Genomic DNA, 9,183 nt, shown 5'->3' with positions numbered 1-9,183 from the left:
AGTGTGAACAGTGAGTGAAAACTAAACAAAACATTGCCAAAATATTTTTTGGTTTTTGGTTTTTGAAGACTGCAAAAATAGAAAGACAGTGAACAAAATATTTGAATGCAAAAAGACGTCCTTTATTTATGATAAAAAATGCAGGTAGTCACATAGATGAGCCCTACAATGAGTCATTACGCTCTGGGTGGAACGTGAGACTTGGACATGCATGAATAAAGAAATAAAAATTACTCCTCAAGAAGAGTGACTTGGATAATCTCCTCAGAAGACCAATTGTTGATGACTTCACCCGGGATCCTCAGACGCACCCAGTTGTCAATGTCACAATCACTGTCCCCATCTTCTTTGTTGATTGCAGAGATCTGACCATACTGAATGACGCCAGCGCTGGAGAAAGTAATCGGCCCTTGACGAGTCTGAGGCGTTGAAGCTATAGAAGTCAGAGCTGGCTGATACCCAATCCCGAACTTATCTTCTTTCATTGGTAACTCCAACAGACGTCCCCAACCGGGGGCAACACCTGAATTCATCACGGCCTGTGCCTGCTTGAATGACGAGATAGAGGCACCTACTTTAACCTCTTCCGCTAGAGCCGCCTGTAACACCCCGATAATAATATAATAATTATTTAAATTAAGTTAATAATATATTTATTGATTTAATTAAATAATTGAATTATTATTATTATTATTATTATTATTTTGGAATAATAATTATTGGGATAATTATTTAGTGGAATAATATTATTGGAGTATATAAGTTGGAATAATAAAAAGTCCCAATTTTTGGAAAAAAAGGTTTTCACGTGAAAAGGGAAAAGAGGCAGAAAGGGCAAAAAGCCAGAGAACGAAGGTTGAAGGAAGGAGAAGCTTGGAGCTCGGAAGCTGCCGGATTAACTCAGGTAAGGGGGGTTTATCATCGGTTAAAGGGTATTATATGATAATATGTACTGGGTAGTAATAACCATTGGTTGTACCTCTGATTTGATTGATGCATGATGAATTTGTGAAATATTGGATGAACGAAATTGAATGATAATAGAAAAGAATTCGTAGGAATTAGGTGTAGAAATGTTAGACCTTGTGGAATCGAATAGGATCTGTTTGTGTTAGACAATAGGAAGGAATTATGTATGAAAATTGGACTGTGGAAGGTTAGATCGAATAGAACTCGTAGCAGAAAAGCCATTGCAGATCTGAGAATGCTGGTTTCTGGTCATACGCGTATGGCACTAGGCAATACGCGTATGAGATGGCTGGTACGCGTATGGCGCTAGGCAATACGCGTATGGATGAGGAAGATGATGTTTTTAACGTAAAATTGTCTCTGTTGGTACGCGTATGAGAAGTTGGTACGCGTAGCATACGCGTATGGAAGTGGGCAATACGCGTATGGCTTGGTCAGGATTTGGGCAATACGCGTATGGGCATAGGCAATACGCGTATGGACAGGATTGTGATTTCCTGTGCTGCTGTTGTGCAGTTTTTGACTGTTTAGGCTGAGTAGTGAGACTTAGCTGAGGTATGAGGTTGTAGGGATCAATTCCCGTTGTTTTGAGTGGTATAGGTATTAGTAGAGTGTGCTAATACTGTGTTTGATTATGTGGCATGATATGATATGCTTTTGTGATTAATTATGTTGATAATGTGTGATGGTATACATAATGATGTGAATGTATACATGTGTGAATAGACTGTATTATGGCTTAGAATGTGAGCATGTGTCTATTCTCGATTATTGTTGATGTTGCATTGCTAGGTGATTAGCATGCATGTTGTGGCCCATTTGGGGTGGTAGCTAATTCCCATGGTGAGGAATTAGTGAGTAAATCATTTTGATTGTTGTTGTTGATGTTTGCATGCTAGGTGATTAGCGTGCATTTCATGGCCCATTTGGGGTGGTAGCTAATTCCCATGGTGAGGAATTAGTGAGTGAGTCACTATGTCTCAAATGAGTGGGACTAGTGAGCTTGGTAGCCGTGCCTGGATTTGGACGGTGAGGTTGAACTATATGTTCACAAATAGTCGGTACCGCATGCATAGAGTCTCATTGCATAATAAATGTATGGCATATAATATGAACGGATGTATTCCAGTATTATATGTGTATTGTGTGTTATATTGTTGATGTTGAATATGGTTGAGAATCTACTGTCGAGTATGATGTTTGAACGAATATTGCTGTTGCTGAATGCGTAGTCTGATTAGGGTGAATTAATGTGTTAATTACTTGGCATTACATATTGTTCTATAATGCTCATTATATTGATTGAGATACTCACCCTTACACCCATTTTTCAGGTAACGAGAAATGAGTTGAGTAGAAGCAATTGCTTGGAGTCTAGAGTAGTTCTTATGGGTCATGCTCTGATAGATGTAACATCGGGAGGGGATGTTTTAATTTATTTGATTTCCGTTGTTGAATGATTGACATGTATTGTGTTACATGTTTTACATTGATGTTGAATTATTCCGCTGCGATTTATGCAAAGAATCTTATTTGATTAAAGAAATGAGCATGACAGGATATTTTAATGATTTTTGTGAAATGATTGTGTGACACCCTTCGGGGCATAATTACTCTGATGAACATATTGTTACTTTAATTATAATAATTTGGGGTATTTAGAAGGGTGTTACATTAGTGGTATCAGAGCATAGTCGGTCGTGTCGAGTCGTAATTATTCTGTTTCCCCTGTACGGGATAGGTGTTGTGTAACCCTATCAGTACTTATTTGTTTAGCTTGTTTGGGTTTTCAGAATAGAGATGGCTGGAAGAGGTAGAGATGATGCTGCGATTGCTGAGGCTCTGGGTATGCTAGCTGGAGTACTTGGAGGAAATCCGAATGTTGTGGGAATGGGAGCTGCTCGTCAACTGAGTGAGTTCCAGAAGAACAATCCTCCAATGTTCAAAGGGGCATACGATCCAGATGGTGCTCAGAAGTGGTTGAAGGAGATTGAGAGAATCTTCCGAGTGACTGAGTGTGCTGATAACCAGAAGGTCAGGTTCGGTACACATATGCTGTCAGAGGAGGCTGATGATTGGTGGGTTGCTACCCGCACTGAGTTGGAAACTGCTGGAGATGCTGAGATTTCTTGGGCTGTGTTCAGAGAGAGATTTCTGAGGAAGTATTTTCCCGAGGATGTCAGAGGAAAGAAGGAGATAGAGTTCTTGGAATTGAAGCAGGGTAACAGGTCCGTTACGGAGTATGCTGCTAAGTTCACAGAGCTGTCGAAGTATTATACTCCCTATGCTGAGGCTGCTGGGGAATTTTCCAAATGTGTGAAGTTTGAGAACGGATTGCGTCCCGAGATCAAGCAGGCGATTGGATATCAGAGGATCAGGGTGTTTTCTGATTTGGTTGACTGTTGCAGGATTTTTGAACAGGATTCCAAGGCTAGAGCAGAGAGCTATCAGCAAAGGGTTGATAGGAAAGGCAAGAATCAGATTGATCGCGGAAAACCGTATGCAGCTGGCAAAGGTTTCCAGAGGCAGAGTGGGATGAAGAGGCCTAGTGGAGGAGATTCTAGTGCTCCTGCTAAGTGTTACAGATGTGGTCAGGCTGGACATTGTATCCATGAGTGTACCAGTAATGAGAAGAAGTGTTACAAATGTGGAAAAGGTGGTCATTTGGCTGCAGATTGCCGGTTGAAGACTGTGACTTGCTTCAACTGTGGAGAGGTAGGTCATATCAGTCCGCAGTGTCCTAAGCCAAAGAAAGAGAATCAGTCAGGAGGCAAGGTTTTTGCTTTATCAGGTTCTGAGACTTTTGCAGATGATCGTTTGATCCGAGGTACGTGTTATATTAATGGCTTTCCTCTTGTAGCTATTATTGACACAGGTGCGACTCATTCTTTTATATCTTTGGATTGTGCTGTGAAGCTTAAGTTAGAGATATCTGAGATGTTGGGTAGTATGGTGATTGATACTCCTGCGAAGGGTTCAGTGACCACTACTTCTGTTTGTTTGAATTGTCCTTTGAGTATTTTTGGTAGAGCCTTTGGGATAGATCTTGTGTGTCTTCCATTAGTGCAGATTGACGTTATTCTGGGTATGAACTGGTTGGTGTTCAACCGAGTTTCTATCAACTGTTTTGATAAGACTGTGATATTCCCTGAGATTGAAGAAGGAAAGAGTTTGTTTTTATCAGCCAGGCAGGTGAATGAGGAAGTGGCAGATGGTGCAGAGTTGTTTATGCTGTTAGCGACTTTGGAGGCTAAAGATAAACTGGTGATTGGCGATCTAGCTGTGGTGTGTGACTTTCCTGATGTGTTTCCGGAAGAAGTGAATGAGTTTCCGCCAGAGCGTGAAGTTGAGTTCTCGATTGAATTGGTACCTGGTACTAGACCGATATCGATGGCTCCGTACCGTATGTCTGCTGTTGAGTTAGCTGAATTGAAAAGTCAGTTGGAAGATTTGTTGGATAAGAAATTTATTCGTCCGAGTGTGTCACCGTGGGGTGCACCAGTGCTATTGGTTAAGAAGAAGGAAGGTACTATGAGGTTGTGTGTGGACTACAGGCAATTGAATAAAGTGACGATCAAGAATCGGTATCCTTTACCGAGGATTGATGATTTGATGGATCAATTGGTTGGTGCTAGTGTGTTCAGCAAGATAGACTTGAGATCTGGGTATCATCAGATACGTGTGAAAGCTGAAGATATTCAGAAGACTGCTTTCAGAACGAGGTATGGACATTATGAGTATTCCGTAATGCCTTTTGGTGTGACTAATGCGCCTGGAGTATTTATGGAGTATATGAATAGGATTTTTCATCCGTATCTAGATCAGTTTGTCGTGGTGTTTATTGATGACATTTTGGTGTATTCGAAATCTGAAGAAGAGCATGCTGAGCATTTGAGAGTGGTTTTAGAAGTTCTCCGAGAAAAGAAGTTATTTGCTAAACTGTCCAAATGTGAATTCTGGTTAGAAGAGGTTAGTTTTCTTGGTCATGTGATTTCAAGAGACGGTGTTGCTGTTGATCCTTCTAAGATAGAAGCGGTGTCTAAGTGGGAAGCTCCGAAGTCTGTTGCTGAGATTCGAAGTTTTCTTGGTTTGGCTGGTTATTATAGGAAGTTCATTGAGGGATTTTCTAAGTTGGCGTTACCGTTGACGATGTTGACTAGAAAAGGGCAAGCGTTTGTTTGGGACTCAAAATGTGAAGAAGGTTTCCAAGAGTTAAAGAGAAGGTTGACTACTGCTCCTATCTTGATATTACCGAGTCCGTCAGAACTATTTGAGGTTTATTGTGATGCTTCATTGTTGGGTTTAGGTGGTGTGTTGATGCAGAATAAGCAGGTTATAGCTTATGCTTCGAGACAGCTAAGGGTTCATGAGAGGAACTATCCGACACATGATTTAGAGTTGGCAGCTGTGGTATTTGTTCTGAAGTTGTGGAGGCATTATTTGTATGGATCAAGATTTGAAGTTTTCAGTGACCATAAAAGTTTGAAGTATTTGTTTGATCAGAAAGAGCTGAATATGAGACAGAGGAGATGGTTAGAATTTCTGAAGGATTATGATTTTGGTTTGAATTACCATCCGGGTAAAGCAAATGTAGTGGCTGATGCATTGAGTCGGAAATCATTGCATATGTCTATGTTAATGGTTAAAGAGTTGGATTTAATTGAGCAGTTTAGAGACTTGAGTTTGGTGTGTGAGAGTACTCACAATAGTGTTAAACTGGGAATGTTGAAGTTAACGAGTGGTATTTTGGATGAGATTAGAGAGGGTCAGAAATCCGATGTGCTTTTGGTTGATAAGTTGACTTTAGTGAATCAAGGTCAAGGTGGTGAATTCAGAGTTGATGAGAATGGTGTTTTGAGATTTGGTGACCGGGTGTGTATTCCGGATGTTGCCGAGCTTAAGAAGAGTATTCTTGAAGAAGGACATCGTAGTGGCTTGAGTATTCATCCTGGAGCTACAAAGATGTATCATGATTTGAAGAAGTTATTTTGGTGGCCGGGAATGAAGAGAGAAATTGCGAGTTTTGTTTATTCTTGCTTGACTTGTCAGAAGTCAAAGATTGAGCATCAGAAGCCGTCTGGGCTAATGCAACCGTTGGCTATTCCAGAGTGGAAGTGGGATAGTATCAGTATGGATTTTGTTTCGGGTTTACCGAGGACGAGTAAGAATTTTGAGGCTATCTGGGTGATTGTTGATAGATTGACGAGGTCGGCTCATTTCATTCCGATCAGAATGGATTATCCGTTAGAGAGATTAGCTGAGTTGTATATTGAGAAGATTGTAAGTTTGCATGGTATTCCGTCTAGTATTGTTTCGGACAGAGATCCTAGATTTACATCGAAGTTTTGGGAAGGTTTGCAGAAGGCTTTGGGAACTAAACTGAGATTGAGCTCTGCATATCACCCGCAGACTGATGGTCAGACTGAGAGGACGATTCAGTCACTGGAGGATCTTTTGAGAGCTTGCGTTTTGGAGAAGGGAGGTGCTTGGGATGGTTATTTACCTTTGATTGAGTTTACCTACAACAATAGTTTTCATTCGAGCATCGGTATGGCGCCGTTTGAAGCTTTGTATGGTAGGAGATGTCGGACACCTTTATGTTGGTATGAGTCCGGTGAGAGTGCTGTGGTTGGTCCGGAGATTGTTCAACAAACTACGGAAAAGATTAAAATGATTCAGGAGAAGATGAGAATTGCTCAGAGTCGTCAGAAGAGTTATCATGACAAGCGGAGGAAGTCACTTGAGTTCCAAGAGGGAGATCATGTGTTTCTTCGTGTTACTCCGATAACTGGTGTTGGTCGAGCTTTGAAGTCGAAGAAGTTGACACCTCGATTTATTGGTCCTTATCAGATTTTGGAGAGGATAGGAGAGGTAGCCTATCGTATCGCTTTACCGCCGTCGCTTGCAAATTTGCATGAGGTTTTTCATGTGTCTCAGTTGAGGAGGTACATTCATGATCCGTCGCATGTAGTCCAAATAGATGATGTACAGGTGAGAGATAACCTGACTGTTGAAACATCACCTATGAGGATCGAGGATCGAGAGTTCAAGCAGTTGCGGGGTAAAGAGATCGCCTTGGTGAAGGTAGCTTGGGGAGGACCAGCAGGTGGCAATGTGACTTGGGAACTTGAGAGCCAAATGAAGGAGTCTTATCCGGAGTTGTTCGCTTGAGGTATGTTTTCGAGGACGAAAACTCTTTTAGTGGGGGAGAGTTGTAACACCCCGATAATAATATAATAATTATTTAAATTAAGTTAATAATATATTTATTGATTTAATTAAATAATTGAATTATTATTATTATTATTATTATTATTTTGGAATAATAATTATTGGGATAATTATTTAGTGGAATAATATTATTGGAGTATATAAGTTGGAATAATAAAAAGTCCCAATTTTTGGAAAAAAAGGTTTTCACGTGAAAAGGGAAAAGAGGCAGAAAGGGCAAAAAGCCAGAGAACGAAGGTTGAAGGAAGGAGAAGCTTGGAGCTCGGAAGCTGCCGGATTAACTCAGGTAAGGGGGGTTTATCATCGGTTAAAGGGTATTATATGATAATATGTACTGGGTAGTAATAACCATTGGTTGTACCTCTGATTTGATTGATGCATGATGAATTTGTGAAATATTGGATGAACGAAATTGAATGATAATAGAAAAGAATTCGTAGGAATTAGGTGTAGAAATGTTAGACCTTGTGGAATCGAATAGGATCTGTTTGTGTTAGACAATAGGAAGGAATTATGTATGAAAATTGGACTGTGGAAGGTTAGATCGAATAGAACTCGTAGCAGAAAAGCCATTGCAGATCTGAGAATGCTGGTTTCTGGTCATACGCGTATGGCACTAGGCAATACGCGTATGAGATGGCTGGTACGCGTATGGCGCTAGGCAATACGCGTATGGATGAGGAAGATGATGTTTTTAACGTAAAATTGTCTCTGTTGGTACGCGTATGAGAAGTTGGTACGCGTAGCATACGCGTATGGAAGTGGGCAATACGCGTATGGCTTGGTCAGGATTTGGGCAATACGCGTATGGGCATAGGCAATACGCGTATGGACAGGATTGTGATTTCCTGTGCTGCTGTTGTGCAGTTTTTGACTGTTTAGGCTGAGTAGTGAGACTTAGCTGAGGTATGAGGTTGTAGGGATCAATTCCCGTTGTTTTGAGTGGTATAGGTATTAGTAGAGTGTGCTAATACTGTGTTTGATTATGTGGCATGATATGATATGCTTTTGTGATTAATTATGTTGATAATGTGTGATGGTATACATAATGATGTGAATGTATACATGTGTGAATAGACTGTATTATGGCTTAGAATGTGAGCATGTGTCTATTCTCGATTATTGTTGATGTTGCATTGCTAGGTGATTAGCATGCATGTTGTGGCCCATTTGGGGTGGTAGCTAATTCCCATGGTGAGGAATTAGTGAGTAAATCATTTTGATTGTTGTTGTTGATGTTTGCATGCTAGGTGATTAGCGTGCATTTCATGGCCCATTTGGGGTGGTAGCTAATTCCCATGGTGAGGAATTAGTGAGTGAGTCACTATGTCTCAAATGAGTGGGACTAGTGAGCTTGGTAGCCGTGCCTGGATTTGGACGGTGAGGTTGAACTATATGTTCACAAATAGTCGGTACCGCATGCATAGAGTCTCATTGCATAATAAATGTATGGCATATAATATGAACGGATGTATTCCAGTATTATATGTGTATTGTGTGTTATATTGTTGATGTTGAATATGGTTGAGAATCTACTGTCGAGTATGATGTTTGAACGAATATTGCTGTTGCTGAATGCGTAGTCTGATTAGGGTGAATTAATGTGTTAATTACTTGGCATTACATATTGTTCTATAATGCTCATTATATTGATTGAGATACTCACCCTTACACCCATTTTTCAGGTAACGAGAAATGAGTTGAGTAGAAGCAATTGCTTGGAGTCTAGAGTAGTTCTTATGGGTCATGCTCTGATAGATGTAACATCGGGAGGGGATGTTTTAATTTATTTGATTTCCGTTGTTGAATGATTGACATGTATTGTGTTACATGTTTTACATTGATGTTGAATTATTCCGCTGCGATTTATGCAAAGAATCTTATTTGATTAAAGAAATGAGCATGACAGGATATTTTAATGATTTTTGTGAAATGATTGTGTGACACCCTTCGGGGCATAATTACTCTGATGAACATATTGTT

This window comes from Lathyrus oleraceus, chromosome 1, assembly GCF_024323335.1.
Source record: "Lathyrus oleraceus cultivar Zhongwan6 chromosome 1, CAAS_Psat_ZW6_1.0, whole genome shotgun sequence".
NCBI lineage: Eukaryota > Viridiplantae > Streptophyta > Magnoliopsida > Fabales > Fabaceae > Lathyrus > Lathyrus oleraceus.
The sequence above is the reverse complement of the archived record's forward strand: the minus strand, read 5'-3'. Positions refer to the sequence as shown.